The sequence below is a fragment of the Anabrus simplex genome, chromosome 2, assembly GCF_040414725.1.
Source record: "Anabrus simplex isolate iqAnaSimp1 chromosome 2, ASM4041472v1, whole genome shotgun sequence".
Taxonomy (NCBI): domain Eukaryota; kingdom Metazoa; phylum Arthropoda; class Insecta; order Orthoptera; family Tettigoniidae; genus Anabrus; species Anabrus simplex.
The window spans coordinates 822,623,149-822,641,470 of record NC_090266.1 but is presented as its reverse complement, the minus strand read 5'-3'; positions in this window follow the sequence as shown (position 1 = coordinate 822,641,470).

The window sequence follows — 18,322 nt, the reverse complement described above, 5'->3', positions numbered from 1 at the left end:
GCCCTAAAAATGGTTTTCCTTGGTTTCCCATTTTCACCCCAGGCAATTGCTGGGGCTGTACCTTAATTATGGCCACGGCCGCTTCCTTCCAACTCCTAGGCCTATCCTATCCCATCGTCGCTATAAGACCCATCTGTGTCGGTGCGACGTAAAGCCCCTAGCAAAAAAATACAATTAAAACTTATAAAATATTAAATACGACGAACACTTGAGGGTTACTCTTCTACTCCATACGCTCACTCTTTCCTGAGTTACTACACATCTCTTATTATTATTATTATTATTATTATTATTATTATTATTATTATTATTATTATTATTATTATTATTATTATTATTATTATTATTATTATTATTATTCTACCAATTTCTCCCACACCAGTGGGGTCGCGGGTGCGAACTGTGTCGTAAATTTTTGGATTTGGCCCTCTTCTACGGTCGAATACTCTTCTTGACGCCAACCCTATATGGAGGGATGCAATCTCTATTGCGTGTTTCTGTGGTGGTTAGTAGTGTGGTGTGTTGTCTGAATATGAAGAGGAGAGTGTCGGAACAGACACAAAAACCCAGTCCCCGAAGCAGGAAAATTAATCACAAGCGATTAATATCTCGACCCGACCGGGAATCGAACGCGAGACCTTCTGAACCGAAGGGCAGTGCACTGACCATTCAGCCAACGAGTCGGACTTCTGAGCTACTAACACATATTGTAAAATAAAAATGGTGAGAGGTACCTTCCCTTCCACATCTCAAAAATTGGTGACATATTTAGGAATCTAACATAGTTCACTGAGTGGGAAGCTACCAAGTTATCTTCTAAACTACTATATTATTATTATTATTATTATTATTATTATTATTATTATTATTATTATTATTATTATTATTATTATTATTATTATTATTATTATTGCTATTATTGTAGATATTATTGTTCAATTCAATTTTGTAATGATCATCGCTTGCGTGATTGTAGTCAATTTGTTATATATATATATATATATATATATATATATATATATATATATATGTGTGTGTGTGTATGTGTGTGTGTAGTTCAACACCAAAGACATGCACAGTTAGAGTTGCTGTATGATATTAGATGTGGATGTATTGTGTGTAATAACTTGTGACATTGCAACATTGTGCAATACTGCTAGCGTTACTGCCGAGTCATCGTTATGTCATTGTGTGCATTTAGCGATGAGCTCATTTTTTGGGAAGTTCCTAGAGTGCCCCAGGCAATTTCACCGTAGTATGTAACATTTGTCGCCAGGCGGGGGTAATATTATAGTTATTTCTGGAGATTGCTTAGGTCTGTCAACTAAGGCTATATATACTTGAACCAGCGTCTTATAGCTTCAGTCAAATGGAGGGGGAACAGTGAGATAGTCAAACGGATGGAGAGGCCTCAGTCGGTCAGTTAGTTGGAGTCATTGGGAGAGTGAGGCCACAGTTGGTCGGTCAGTCATATGGACGGAGAGACTTGCCATGAAGTCATATAGAAGGAGACAATTGCCAAGGAGTGTTGTACTGAGATAATAGTAGTGAGCCATCTGGATGGAGAAGCAGCAGTCACATGGCTCCTTAGTCGCCAGTCACCATATGGATTAAATGTTCGGAGTGTGAACCTAATTTCAAGCCACGCTGTATCTCGTCACTGAAACAAAAAGGATACATCACCAAATTAGGCTTGAGACACCTACAGCAAATACCAACTCATAGGAATACGTCGTAATTACACTCAAAGTGTTGAAGGTACAGTCAAGTGAACCAGTGAGGGATAAATTTCTTGCATAATTTTTAAATGCCCGGTCAAGAGGAATTCAAATTAATGCCTAGTTTCTTTAAGTTGTTATGTCACACTTTTATATTATCATATGTTTTATCGCAGGCAGTCTCACAATTTTTATAGAAATAATTTAAAGAATATATTTTGTTCTATCAAATTAATATATCGTTTTATTTCAATGGTAGAATTAGATAACCTCAAATTGAAAGGGGAAACCTAACACCAATATCCTTTTCCCAGAACCTATATGGTATGTTGTCAAAAGTAAGCTTTTTACCCCACACCCTAGAGATATTCAAGACTCTCATTCTCTTATTGCTGCACTGAGTTGTAGCTGGCGCCCATCAAATATTGTATGTGTAAGTAATCAGGTAAGAACGAAGTGTGAGTACATAGTCCGAAGTATGAGTATTTTATTTAATGATTTGTTTTTTCATTAATGCTATTTGATATTTTTTTAAATTAGTGAGTATAGTCAAAATGTTCTCACCCTCCAGGGTTGGTTTTCCCCTCAGACTCAGCGAGGGATCCCTCCTCCACCGCCTCAAGGGCAGTGTCCTGGAGCGTAAGACTTTGGGAGGGGGATACAACTGGAGATGTGGACCAGTACCTCGCCCAGGCGGCCCCACCTGCTATGCTGAACAAGGGCCTTGTGGGGGTTGGGAAGATTGGAAGGGATAGGCAAAGAACAGGGAAGGAAGTGGCCGTGGCCTTAAGTTAGGTACTATCCCGACATTTACCTGGAGGAGAAGTGGGAAACCACGGAAAACCCCTTCGAGGATGGCTGAGGTGTGAATTGAACCCACCTCTACTCAGTTGACCTCCCGAGGCTGAGTGGACCCTGCTCCAGCCCTCGCACCACTTTTCAAATTTCGTGGCAGAGCCGGAAATCTAACCCGGGCCTCCGGGGGTGGCAGCTAATCACGCTAAAAATACACCACAGAGGCGGACATTATTATTTATACGACTAATTCGTTCATAATTTGTCTACGTTGGGTCAGCCTCTGAAGACACGGGTGGCATCCTATTTACTCACTGTGTCTGTTACTAGACTCACAAATGTTTTGCTTGGATCCAGTCTGTTTACATGATCGCACTTCTCAATGCACATGAGGCAAGATATCGATACTGATGAGTGACAGAATGGTCACTAGATTGATAAGATCTTGGCACCAGCAGTGAGGTACTGGCAAGTAGCATAAAAAGTCCTCCATATTTGGAACTGAGGAGTGTAGGTTGCGCTTCTTCCTTAACCCTAACCTTTTTCTCTAGTGATTGTATATTAGTGACCTTCTTCTAACTTACCACGTGAAAATACTGTTCCAAATTGTGCTTGAGGGCTACACTTCTACTCTTTAGTAATAATGGATCCAACAAGTATTCATATTATACCTATATACACCCCAAAATTTCAAAAGCGTGTCATGTAGATTTAAAGAACAACAATTCTTGCTGTCATGGTAGATAAGACGTTCAACTGAAAGCATCACTCATCTTGCTAATCGCCCATACCGAGAGAGTAGATTTCACGATACTGGTCGTGTCACTGTAAGCCTGCATTCGGGAAATTACACTTTCGAATTTCACTTCTGACAGCTATTAAAGTGGATTTCCGTTGCTACTTATTTTCACTCGACGAAAAGGTCATTGCTATTACTTTCTCCTTCCAACCCCTTTCCTATCCCAACGTGGCCAAAAACCTATCTGCGTTAGAGCAATGTTAAACAGCTATCAAAATAAAACTGATGGTATCAGTAGTAGAAGTTTCCGCGATCTGTTGAACTATAATTGAGTAGGTGAATTTCAAAAATCTCCATATCCAAAATGTAAAGGAATATAGTTAGCTCTGTAATATGATTCCCGCAGCTATATGCTTCAAAACTTCTTTCCTCCAATGCAAATAGCTGGTGAAATATGCATGTTCGTTTCAGAACTACCCTTATCCAACATAGTTTCTTCAACAATATTTTCCTTTTCCACCTGAAACGTGCGTGTTTACAAAGCTTTTCTTTCCCAGTATAACTCTTGATCCGATAACACGGTTTTTTCAGGACTATCTTTGGCCATAAGAATATTGGTTGGTTAAAATGCCGTAGCTTTTCTGGATTGGGTGCTTCTTTTGGGAAATGTAAAGGGATATTATTATTTTCTTATGTTTTTCACACTGTTTGAGTTTTCCAGTCATTTTCCACTACCAGCAGTGAACATCATACTGTGAGAAGCTAACCTGTTTGTCCTCATTTATATTTTAGCAAATCTTGTGAGAAAATGAAATCGAAGATGCTATTGCAGTTTCAAAAAAGAAAGAAGCAGAAAGAGAAGAAATTTAAAGGAAAATTGGGCTTCTAAAAAGCAGAAGAAGAAGAAGAAGAAGAAGAAGAAGAAGGCCAGATATGGTGCTTCCCTATTGTCGTTCCGTTTCAAGTATACCTGGAGCAATCACTTGGTTGAGGTTGTGTTAACCAGGTCTATTGTTGCAGTTACAAATCAAAGTCTCTACTATGAATGCCAGACTGTGGACATAATTCAAGAACTTTCCAGTGTTGCAGAATTAAACCACAAGATGTCAGACTCTCCCATCAATATGTTTATGCTAACCAAGAAAAAATGGCACAGAACACATTCATTTTGAAATACAATTCTCAAAACAAATCTCAAAGAACTTCGTGACCTAAAGTTCCTGATAGTTCTCTCAAGGTATGTGCTAATATCTATTTTGTGAAGAACTTGACTGGAGGTATACAAGTATGTGCGAAAACATTGAGCTCTATATTGAAATGACGTATGGCTTTTAGTGCCGGGAGTGTCCGAGGACAAGTTCGGCTCGCCAGATGCAGGTCTTTCGATTTGACACCCGTAGATGACCTGCGCGTCGTGATGAGAATGAAATGATGATGAAGACCACAGACACCCAGCCCCCGTGCCAGCGAAATTAACCAATTAAGGTTAAAATTCCCGACCCTGCCGGGAATCGAACCCGGGAGCCCTGTGACCAAAGGCCAGCACGCTAACCATTTAGCCATGGAGCCGGACAGTTCTATATTGAAAATGTACCACTATCGTGTCCAAAACTTATGCCGCGAGCATCTTGGAACTGGACATTCTCCTTAAGAGCGCGGAAGAAGAGGCAGACACAGTGTTAGGTTTGAAGGAAGAAAACTAACCGAATAACCCCATGGCACTAGAGCCCTGAAGGGCCTTGTACTTCCAAGCCACCGCTGCTCAACCCGAAAGCCTGCAGATTACGAAGTATCGTGTGGTCAGCACGACGAATCCTCTCGGCCATTATTCTTGGCTTTCTAGACTGGGGCTGCAATCTCATCGTCAGATATCTCGTCAATTCTAATCACGTAGGCTGAGTGGATCTTGAACCAGCCCTCAGATCCAGGAGAAAATCCCATACCTGGCCGGGAATAGAACCCGGGGCCCGCGCGTAAAAGGGAGGCACGCTACACCTACACCGCGTGGCCGGCTGAACGAAGAAAGGCATCACTTATTCAGCATATAAAATATATGAAGCCTGTTGAATGTCACTATGCAAGGAGAAAATCAAAACCTTAATGTGGATTTAGCAAAGGAAGTGTATGGTAACATCACAGTGCACTAGTTGACTATGTAACCTACAAATTGACATACCAATTTTTAGGAGAATATTCCTCAACATCTTCAACATCAGTTTCAAGGCACCGGCTACGGAACTATGTTAAACAACTAAATTGTCAAATTCAGCAAGTTCATACGTCCTCAAACACGAACTCTGATTATCTCATTCAGTTGAGAGTTCATCATTTAAAATCAATGTCATTCTACGAACACCTTCAAACAAATAGTTTTTCGCTTGCTTACCCTATGATTGCTACAAAACCCCAGTCCTCCCACGAGTAACCTAGCGGCTCGGGCAGCATACTGCGGTAGACAACTACACTGCTATAATTTTACAGTTCGTCGTGGACACTCAAAAGCACCATAAAATAAGGAGACTTTTCCATATGTACCTCGTAGGATAACGAAAAATGAAAGGGTCCAATGAAATAACCTCACCTCTGCTTGATGTACTGAAAAGTGAAAAAGTGGAAGATGAAAACTTTGATTATGTTACTCTCTTTTCAGATCGCTGCCCTCGACAGAATAAAAATAAAACCGTGATCGGAGCGGTGATGAAAGGGTTTAAAGTAGGGTGTCCTTTCCTTCCTCCCGACAGAGTGCTTGGGAGGATAGGGAAAGTAATTAGGCATGAAGTGATAACACGTTCTCCTGTCGTTCAGGCGTTTGGAAAAGTGAAGGAGCTAGACTCAGACGTGCCTGGAAATCCGCCACCCAACAAGTAATGAAAAGCACACGACAGTGGCACTTAAAATAACCTGCATGAATGTATTTAACAACGAAGTGTTTTGCTGCAATGTAAAGTCAACACCACAGAAGTGATACTGGAATCCCTGGATATATTCTGAGGGGAGCCAAGAGTCTAAGCAATGTAACACGGGTTCAGCTGGACAGCAATGTTCCATTTAAATGTGCTAAGTTAAAGGATGATTCTAACCTTCTTGTAAAACATTTTAGAGCCAACTGGAGAGGACGTGCGGATGTCGTCTAGTGCAAAGCCGTGATAGAGGAAGAATGATGTGAAGTTTCAAAATAATATGAGAAGTTGACTATTGATAATTTCGATGAAAACAATTTCTAGTTGTTTAAGATTCGTATGATGCCAACTACGCTGTGCTTTTTAACATCTAAACACACAGTAGTATTTTTCTATTTTGTAAAATTCTTTATTCATAAGCGTGCAGAGGTAAAGTTCACCGCTTCACTTTTAACTACTCACATTTTCCTGAATAGATTTTAACTTACCTTACTCTTTCCAGAGGAGTTACAATTAAAACTCTCCCAATTCAATATTTTTCTTCAAAACTCTCTTTAACCAAACTATTTTATTTAAAAAAAGGAGAACCTCATGACAGATATTTTCCAACCTAGGGTTTCTCCTCATCACTAAATGTAATAAATATCTCAAAATAACATTTTTATGAACTGCTAATTAGTATGCATGGTGGATCTTTTTCTTTTTATTTTCTCACAAATGAGTTATTGTGGATAAAGAGAGTTTTGAAATGAACACACTTAATTGCATTTTTTGTCTGGACTAGATCAAATTGTTGTTCTGTGTTCATTATGAAGAGGTTACTTAGGTTTTGAATACTTTACAGTAGGCCTATTCTACTGAATATCAAGACGACTTATGTACTCCTCCTCGATCCGAGGTAATCAGTCTCCTCAGACAGCTAAAAGGAATGAGCGAATCGTGTTCTATGTTCCTCATACAGTATTTCATATTTTTTCAGAATATTAATTATTATCAAAATATAGTTCATTTCCAAATAGATACAGACATGTGGATACCCACAAGAGACGTTATATCTAGGCCCATAGGTGCAGTTGCTTCTGATAAAAGTGTACCTGGTACCTGGTACCTGGGAGAAATACAATACCATACACTCATTGTTTTGAGTGACTGTAATCAGGACAACCTGGACCAAGAATGCAGTAGTAAGGTGATTTATATACACCGAATGGGTTTCAAAACGACCCAATTTATGTCTGGTAGCAGATAGGATCATGCAATTACGTTCCACATATGAATAAACTATGGGGCATTCACTTACCATGACAGTAGTTGTTGGGAAATAACCTCCATCTTCCTATAGACACCGTCCTGTCACTCCATGCCCCTGGCAGTTCGCTTCAACATGTTCTCTTCTGTTCTATTAATTTCAGTCGTGATGCTGGTTTTCAAACATTCAGTCGTTGGTGGTCGATTTCGATACACTTCTTCTTTGAAAGAACAATGTGCAGTAGTCGACTCCGGCTCCTACAACTCGTGAATGGCAGTCACCTTGTATAGCCGTAGTTTCTTTACCTTTGTCGCTCTTTGACATATGAAATACAAAATATCGCGTCTCCTGGTACAAACGGCGTAGCGATTTCCTAGGAGACCAAGGAAAAGAGGTCTGGAGATCTTCTGCCACATCTGACAAACCAGATATGTGTTGCTTGCCAGACTCGCTCAACAAAGACCCAGTTGTTTCCAACTTTCTCACTATAACCAGTATCGTGTCTCTTAGGAGGATCGCTGAACGCTCTTCGTGTGGCTACGGTGGACTTCTATAATGTTTCACTAAACACACGCGCTCAGGTAATGTGTACGGCATCTTGAACGAATGTACGGTAAACAACATGCAAGCAAGCGACATGCAGGATTGAGGAATCAATTGACTCCTAAGAGCTGTTTTACATTTAAAAGCCGGGCTGAGTGGCTCAGACGGTTGAGGCGCTGGCCTTCTGACCCCAACTTGGCAGGTTCGATCCTGGCTCAGTCCGGTGGTATTTGAAGGTGCTCAAGTACGTCAGCCTCGTGCCGGTAGATTTAATGGGAAGGAAAAGAACTCCTGCGGGACAAAATTTCGGCACCTCGGCGTCTCCGAAAACCGTAAAAGAAGTTAGTGGGACGTAAAGAAAATAACATTATTATTATTCACATTTAAAAAGCAATCGCATCTTCCTATCTCTTATCAGACGGAAATGGGGTCATTTTGAAAACAGCCCAATTTAGATAAATCACCTGTACTTAATAACACTTCTTTCTTTCTTTCTTTCTTTCTTTCTCTCTTTCTCTCTTTTTTCTTAATCTGTTTACCCTCCAGGATTGGTTTTTTCCCTCGGAATCAGCGAGGGATCCCTCCTCTACCGCCTCAAGGGCAGTGTCCTGGAGCGTGAGACATTGGGTCGCGGGATACAAGTGGGGAGGATGGCCAGTACATCGCCCAGGCGGCCTCACTTGCTATGCTGAACAGAGGCCTTGGTGGGGGATGGGAAAATTGGATGGCATAGACAAGGAAGAGGGAAGGAAGCGGCCTTGTCCTTAAGTTAGGGACCATCCCGGCATTTGCCTGGAGAAGCGGGAAACCACGGAAAACCACTTCCAGGATGGCTGGGGTGGGAATTGAACCCACCTCTACTCAGTCAACCTCCCGAGGCTGAGTGGAACCAGTTCCAGCCCTCGTACCACTTTTCAAATTTCGTGGCAGAGCCGGGAATCGAACCCGGGCCTCCGGGGATGGCAGCTAATCACACTAACCACTACAACGCAGAGGCGGACTAATATTAACACGTATTTACCAAGATAATTCAGTGCATTACACTACTGACAAGGGTTCCTCTATCCACGCGGTATTGCACATTATCGTCGACCACTCGCGATGTTGTTCCTCGTGGGCTCTCCATTGAAGTGGCGGTGAATTCTGGAAGGGTACTTTTCTCTTAGACCACTATCTGTTCCCTACCAGTCTCCTGTTAAATCTACCTCGAATCTACGATACCACTCATTTAGCATTGCTGTGATTATAGGAATAGGAATAAGATGTTTCTTCAATTACTATTTGGTTTAAGAGACTCCGGAGTATCTGAAGTTTGACCTCTAAAGGGATTTTAACATGACACTTAAACATCAAGCGACTGAGCTCGGATTCAATCTCACAGCAGCCTAACGCCTGACCAACTCCGCTACGTAGCAAGCCGTGTGACTAATCTGAATGATGAACTAATATTATTTCCCATTTGTCTCACTAGAAAGAGTTGTGATGTGACGAGGGGCCTCCGTAGATGCCTGACGCAGGGCTTTCTAGTTGACGCTCACGGGCCACCTGCACGTTTTGGTGAGTGGTAGTGGTGATAATAATGAGGTAGCCGGTGCTAACACACAATCTATTAATGCCGAATAGCACCAAGGGGTCTGCTCAAGGCTCAACGTCTCCATCCGACATACGAATCACCATCAACTGCGACATATGAGCTCACTCCATATGACAACTGCGGAGAGATCTGGAATTCATCCCATGCTTTTGGCACGTAATCCAGTGATTATACATGGTATAACGCCACCTCTTCTACCCTGGTGGTCAACATTCAGATGGCGTTTTCCCCCTATGGAACTCAAACCACCTAGCCACAGTGTCATACCATAAAGACTTCTGCCTCAACGATCATGGCCACCATGTGGGCTATAGAAAGAAATAACTCCATGATAACGTCTCCAGAAACTGATAGGAGAGGATTTATTCCTTTTCTTCTTTTTTCTTACAAGTTGCTTTACATCGCACCGGAACAGAGAGGTCTAATGGCGACGATGGGATAGGAGAGGGCTAGGAGTGAGAAGGAAGCGGCCGTAGTCTTAATTAAGGTACAGTGGAAAACCACAGAAAACCATCTTCAGGGCTACCGACAGTAGGGTTTGAACCCACTATCTTCCGAATACTGGATACTGACCGCACTTAAGGGTTTTGTTCCTCCACTCGTCTGATGATGAAGTCGAATTTAAGGGGTAAAATGGCAACGAAAGGAAAGAAGGAAGAATGAAATAAGGAAAGAAATTTAATATTACTGAATATGTAAATTCAGCGTAACACACTAGTACTGGATAGTCACATTCCTACATTTGTATGGGCTAAACAGAGCAGTTTAGGACGTGACCGGTGGTTTGATGCCGGATAACCTACCTCTCGCAATTTGCTGGTACTCCAGATAGTCAGATTGGATGTTGAGTAACTTGACATCTTTGTCCGCACGTCCCTCTTTAGTCACACTCACTACAGTACTAATTTCACTGTGTGTTGACCGCTTATGATCCACAGAGTTTCTTATTGAAATCAGTTATTGTCACTCCAAAACTATGCATCCATTACAACAAGACCTGTTCATCTAGATGCTGGATAAATAGTGAGGGTGAATAGCTGTTTATTGAGTCTCTTTGGAGCACACAATCTCCAAAATAATGCTCCAGTTTGGAGAAAAGCCTACTTACGCAAGCAGCAAATTCTACCCTACATAGGGGTGGGTGAGGGCGAGTTCTCGACACCTTAGCTAAGGTATGGTAACCTTATCAGAGGATTGCCTGGTGCTCTAGGTTTGGTTGACATAAGTCTAACAACCCTGTGTAAAAACGAACCTGTTCAGACACCCAAGAGAGACTAAGGATAAATTAAAAGGGCCGTAAAGTCAAAGAAGGAGGAAAATTATGTTCTTAAAGTATCATCATGAGTTGATATCCATTACAAAGTATGCCTGTATGTATTTTTCGATGAAAAATATAGTTATGTACCTGTACGTATTTTTCGATGAAAAATATATTAATCTATAAAAATTCACCGGTTTGGAATACCACATGTTAAATACTGCTATGGTATTGTGAATGTCAGTATTTCATTTCCGTACTCTACAAAAAATGTTTTTAGAGTTTGCACATAGGTTTTTGTAGTAAAGTGCTTCCCCACGCTACGTTTTCATGTTTATTACTAAGAATATTAACACTTTCAAACTGCTAAGGGCAAAACTGGAGAACAGAATTATTGAAACAATTTAAATTTTCGTTTTTTGTGTGTGTTTTTCAGCTGCATTTGTTTGATTCTAAAGAAAAACTTATCTTACACAAAGAACTTACGTATATAAGTAAAAGTAACAAATTGCAAACCGAATTTTCACGGAAAGCGTCTCTGAACAGTCTCGGAAATCGCAAGATGGAATGTCGAGTCAAGTGTCTTCCTGCAATGTCACAGAAGAAGCTTACTCTTCAGAAAAGTTTTTTTTTATGATGGTGGTCGCCAATGGAGTAAACATACTGAAACATCGCATTCCGTAAGATCTCCTAAATTAAGCAACATTGGGTGTGATAACCACTTGGGTGTTTTGTCCACGGGTTGTTGACCAGTGGAGAATCAGAAAGGAACGTACCCCTAATTTTAAGTATATACTGACTGAGAGTGCCTTTCCCCCTCCCACCTCCCAAACAGATCAGGGTAAGTCAATACAATAGTTTCGCTTCGCTTTGAATGTTGTCAGATAACTTTACCATACATACACTAGGTACGGTACATTTAATTACTTCCCAACTGCCTTTACGACGAAGCACACAATACAGAAACGACTTAATTATAATAATGGCTTGTGGCCTCGAAGAGGACTGGCGCAGGCAGGGAATCGAACACGGGATCCTCTGGATCAAAGGCCAGCACGCTAAACATTTAGCGATGGACTCGGACATTTTATTGATTAAAGTACATGATTCAGGTTACAGAGAAAATACATAAATTGTGGTTTACATACGAGTAGGATACTAGTGCGAAGTGTACAAATGATTTCACTGAACCTGAAGAGTGCCCTTAAGTGCCAGTATACTGCACCCGCCCCCTACCCACAGAGTCTCCGGCGAAAAGTCTTCAGGGCAGTTAATTGGGTATAAATCAAATGGGCATCAAAAATATATATAACCTAGCCACATGAAAGGTAGGAGAATACGGGTGTCATATAACTAAAATAGAATGAGAACAATATTTTAAAATATTAAAATCAAAGCGTTTATTACACTCCTGATGATGAAGAATGACGCAAATATACATGGCGAATAATAATTGAATTTCACAAAATTAAACTTTTGATACGTTGAGCATTGCTCAAGCTTTGGGGATAAGACCGAGTGTAACCATTCAAGAAGAATCTATTTCATGACTTCACGTGAACGGAATATTAAGTATTAATCACTGAAGCTACTCCTAATGTTACTGGACAAACAAAACCAGGATACTCAAATATAAACAAATCTGATTGACGCCTAATCTAACTTTAACAAATTCCCCACTGGAATAACCTTAAGTAAGATAACATAAACAAACACAAACTTCAGATGCCTTGGGTCCAAATCGAACCCACCCATATAGGGTGAAGCGTAATTCGCGCACTCGGGCGTCGCAGCGCGACTCCTCACATGCCAGCAATAAAAAAATGTCTGTTACAAAATTTCGTCTTGCGAGTATATCCGGCAGAAAAACGACGTTGAAGAGTAGCAATCTGGCAACACTGTAACCACATGTAGGGTAACTACCTCTGTCAGCAGAAGTTAGTCGACCGAGCTCAATAGCTGCAGTCGCTTAAGTGCGGCCAGTATCCAGTATTCGGGAGATCGTGGGTTCGAGCCCCACTGTCGGCAGCCCTGACGTTGGTTTTCCGTGGTTTCCCATTTTCACACCAGGCAAATGCTGGGGCTGTACCTTAATTAAGGCCACGGCCGCTTCCTTCCCACTCCTAGCCCCTTCCTGTCTCATCGTCGCCATAAGACCTATCTGTGTCGGCGCGACGTAAAGCAAATAATAATAATAACAACAAGAAGTTAGTCGTACTGTAGAGTTCGTGCAGTGGATAGAGTTTTGGGTTAGCATGCAGGAGGTCGAGTGGTCGATCCTGGGTTGCTGCGTATGTTTTTATTTCGTAAATGTAGTCCAGGTGGTATGGTGTCTGGCATCTTAATCGTCAACAGCGACTGCAGTGGGTCCTCTAGAAACCATTTGCACTTACATACTACGATCCTAGAAATGGACGAACAATCGTTTTCATTGGTCAGCTTTGAAAGGCGCCCTTTCCACGTCGTGGGCGCGAATTTATTCGCACCACTTCATCTACCAGATGTGAAACCTGTTTGTTTCAGCTGTCTATTTCTTATTAGTCTAACCAGGTATTTGTTGTTTCAGCGTTACAAAATGTTGTAAACGTAGGATACATGTGACCTCAGAAACGGTGTCTTACTGTATTTCAGTAGGTAATGTCAGATGGAAATTAGCAAATAAAAAATGCGCCTCAACCCAGGATCGAACCATCGACCTCCTGCATGCCAACCAAAAACTCTACCCACTGCAACGTGTATGTTATCTCGAGTAGCATTCGGGTCTTAAAGATTGTTATCAAGAGTTCATTTTATGTTATTTCAAGTGATAACTGGTACATGCATACTTAAGACTGATCTAAGCGCGATTTTTTTAAATAGCAACCATCACCGGGCGAGTTCAGCAGCTCTTAAGATTATGAAAATGAAATGGCGTATGGCTTTTAGTGCCGGTAGTGTCCGAGGACAAGTTCGGCTCGCCAGACGCAGGTCTTTTGATTTGACTCCCGTAGGCGACCTGCGCGTCGTGATGAGGATAAAATGTTGATGAAGGCAACACATACACCCAGCCCCCGTGCCAGTGAAATTAACCAATTATGGTTAAAATTCCAGACCCTGCCGGAAATCGAACCCGGGACCCCTGTGACCAAAGGCCAGCACGCTAACCATTTAGCCATGGAGCCGGACTCTTAAGATGACTTTCAGTGGTATCCCATTCTCGCACGAGGCAAATGAATGAATGCACCTTAATTGAGGCCACGACCGCTTCCTTCCTAGTCTTAGTCCTTTCATATCTCGTCGTCGCCGTAACACCAATCTGTGTCGGTGCGACGTGAAGCAAAGTTTAAACGAACAAACAATAGCAAGCATCGGTACTTAAGGTTAGGAGAATGCAATGAGCATTCGGTCCCAACTAATAAAATTTGACTTAATACAAAATATAGCATCTCGAATGGTTGAGATAAGTTAAATGGATTGTTAAACACATCGAATAGACCGATGAAACTGTACCTAATCAACATATAAAATGTTTAAAATACAGGGTGATCACACGAAAATACGAACTTATTAAGGAATAGGCAGCTGTTCTATTATGTGCAATAACTATCCCACTATGAAGATAGTAGCAATCTTCAGTCTTTTGACTCATGAAACACTGCATGATCAACCAAAGATATAGTCCCAGATAAATTACACTGAGGTTTGTTGGATCAGTTAATTCGTTGCTGTCATGCGACACTTACCTTACGTATGTTCCCTCAATGTTACCAACTACTTCATTGAAATGAAATGGCGTATGGCTTTTAGTGCCGGGAGTGTCCGAGGACAAGTTCGGCTCGCCAGATGCAGGTCTTTTGATTTGACTCCCGTAGGCGACCCGAGTGTCGTGATGAGGATGAAAATGATGATGAAGACGACACATACACCCAGCCCCAGTGCGAGTGAAATTAACCAATTATGGTTAAAATTACCGACCCTGCCGGGAATCGAACCCGGGACTCCTGTGGCCAAAGGTCAGCACGCTAACCATTTAGCCATGGAGCCGGACACTACTTCACTGACAGGTAGAGAAAAGTGTAGTAAGATGGCATAAGAAACTTCTGACTTTTCATATCTCAAACCCACAGGGTAAGTTTATGGGTATGCTTCTGTCCCGTTAATAAGTGAAAGTGTCAACTGTGCATTCCTTGAATAGAGAGTATGGTTTTCCAAAACTGTGGTAATTCATTGTGTGAATGTCAAATAAATTTCTATTAAAGTAATTCGTTACGTTGATAATCTGAAACAAAGAATGTAGACAAATCAATAAAGTTCCAAAACTTGAGCGTGGGAGTGAAAATTTGGATAATACCATTTGCACATTAGTGGGAACGTTGTGTCGAAACTCATCCTATTAAGAAATGAAGAAAATTCTGTCCTCCAAATTTGCTGTTGCACCCAAATTCCAAGGTAACATACTCGCATAAATGTTACTCACAAGAATTTCTTGTTTAACCCTGTACGACTATTTTCATTTCATTCGTTTATTATTATTATTATTATTATTATTATTATTATTATTATTATTATTATTATTAATGCCGAATTTAGGGTGCTTGGCTGAATGGTCAACGTAGTGGCTGCAATAATATAACTAAACTCTGGACAAATTCACTCTATATTACCCATACAATTTTATAACAGTGAAAGTTAAAAAAATAATACTAAAATGTCGGCCGGGATGTGGAATTTGGCCGACTATCATTCTTTTTGACCTTTTTCCCAATTATTGGTGTCTTCATATGATATTGAGTTGGCTCAATTTTACGACCGGATGTCCTTCCTGACACCAGCCCTGTATGGAGGAAAGTATACGCTATTGCGTGTTTTTATGTTGGTTAGTAGTGTACTGTGTTGTGTGTAGATGAAGATAAGTGTATTAAGGAGAACAAAAACTCCCAGTCCCGGAACCAGAGGAATTAACAGTAAAGAGTTAAAATCCCCGTTCCGCCCAGGTATCGAACGCGGAGTCCTCTGGAAAGAACGCTGGCACGCTGACAATTCAGCCAAGGAGCCATACGATGGGGATGTTATCCGTGCCTGATTAATTTATCTGGCTAGGGGACAAGGTGTTCAGTTGGTCTCAATACACTCAACATACTACACTGCCAACCAACAAGGGTACACGAAATAGTGAATTACATTCCTCCACATAGAGGTGGCTTCAGAAAGGGCATCAGTTCGTAAAACTGGGCTTAACCCACACATTATGCTGACACTGAGTAATTGGAAAAATACAAGGAAAAAAGAAGAGTAATTATTGTCGATGATGGACATGATGGTGATGATGATGATGATGATTAGGGTGGTGTGAAGGAGATGATCATGTTGCTGTGTTGCAATGATAATTCAAAGCTTATTTACAGATGATTTCCTTGAATTGTATAGCCTGGCATAGGTAGTGGCAGTGTTACAATAAAATGTATTAATTCCTAGGTGCAGAATATTAATCTCACAAAATACACATGAAGAAATTCTTGTATAAGTTTATAACCGTCATATTTATGTCTTCGCTGCACTTTGGTTGAAAACTTATGTTAAAATTGTTTTGCTATTATATTACAAATTAGTGCAGAAATTATTTTTCTAACCAATAATAACTATACGCATACTACTGTGGTCCTAGTAGGTTGAGAAACCAGACTGCGGTGCATAGGTGGACAGAAGTGCATTCATCTGTTTATCACCCAGACTTTCTTCTCTCATTTCTTTGACATTTCACAGAAGTGGCAATGAGAATAGCTATGACGAATGGAGAAGGCAATGAATTGCTGGAAGATTGTCATTAATATAAGGTCTAAGGTCAATAGGGAATGAAAAATTAAAGTGAGGGAGGAACAAAACCATTTAGAAGGACAAATAACAAAGAACAATGGAGACAATGTGTACAAATAACAGAACGAGAGTCAATAAATATAATTGAGAACAATAGACCTGAATTATTGAATACTCTCATAAGAGACCTGGACGGATATTCTTATTTAACTGCAGTAGAACAATGGTCTAGTTCGGTTGCTCGAGAGAAAACATGAATTGGTCGAAGGACAGAGGTGAAAAGGTCAATATGTTAAGAGTACTGTACATAATAGAATTAGTACAAGGTAAATGGTCAAAATGAGTTCAGAAGCAATCTGGTAGTGTAACTCCAGACGAAATGATTTCAGCGTGTTGGTAAATACATCTGAAAAGACCGATCCAGCCTTTCTCGCTCTTGATTTCAATGGCCGCAGTAGTTGGTACTTCAGTCATTACTGCTTCTATTATTACTGAATATAGATGAGAAAGGGATATGTAAAATTGGAAAATGAACTTTACACTATTGTTAAATTAGTGTAAAAATCCATGGATAACAGCAAAGCTACGTAATATTATCGGAAAAATGTGGGAAAAGAAATCTAAGGAAGGTGAAAACAGAGAAGATGCATGCAGTATCAAGATGTGAAAGATGGTTGTGTAGGCCGGTGGTTCAAAGACTGAGGAATAGAAATAAAAATGATGAGAACAAAATGTGACAACAAGAGAACACTAGTAGGATACTGTAAGATAAGTAAAAGTAAATTAAGTTAAAATAAGACAGGAAGGACTAATGTGATGACTAAAAGGGAAATGAGAGGGATAATTTAGTGGTTGATGGAAATGTATATGTTTATAAGAATATAACCGTATGAGAACAACATAAGGAGACCATTTTATGCGAGAAAGATATGGAAGTGGCACACCCACTAAAATACTGCAAATAATCTAGAATAATCAGAGAATGGTATACAGACGGGGAAAAGACATATAAAATTAAAAATTTAATTTAATTCTCCACTTTTCTTAATTGGTTAAAGAGAGAATTGAAGAATCCAGGGATAACAGTATAAAAACGTAATATTATCATAAGATTGCGGGAAAATGTATCTAAGGAAGGTGAAATTAAGGAAGGTGCATGTAGCATGTAGTAAGGGTTAATTTTAAAAATACGACTAAGAAATATTCATGGGATATAAGTATAAGTAAATTACATTTCATTAATTTTTGTATAGTCCGCGAGACTTTTAGTGACACTTCGTTTTACGGGGGCGAGGAGTAACGAGGGAGCTACCCCGGTTCCGGTAATACTGCCAACTGAATGGAAATGAAATCTGAATTGAATCGATAGTATGATCGATCGATATTAATTTTCTAAACCGTCGCTTCCGTGTAGGAGTTCTAGGTTGTTCCTGAGATGTACCTTGATTTTCCTCACTCATGTTCAAGCTTAAGTTATATTTTGACTTTGCTGTGTAAATAACAACAGTATTTAAAGTGTTGCAATTATACCGCCAGATGTCTTACGGCGATGCATAATGGCTTCATATTTTTGTGTCAGAGGTTGCCAATACGAATCTCGAAGATAACCGAGGTCTACCGATACAGCACTAGGGAGCCAAATTATCACTACGAATTTCGCGTACTGTAACACTATGTGAGTATTGTGTTCTATAAGCAACTTACTACATGATTACAATAAACGAATACTCTCG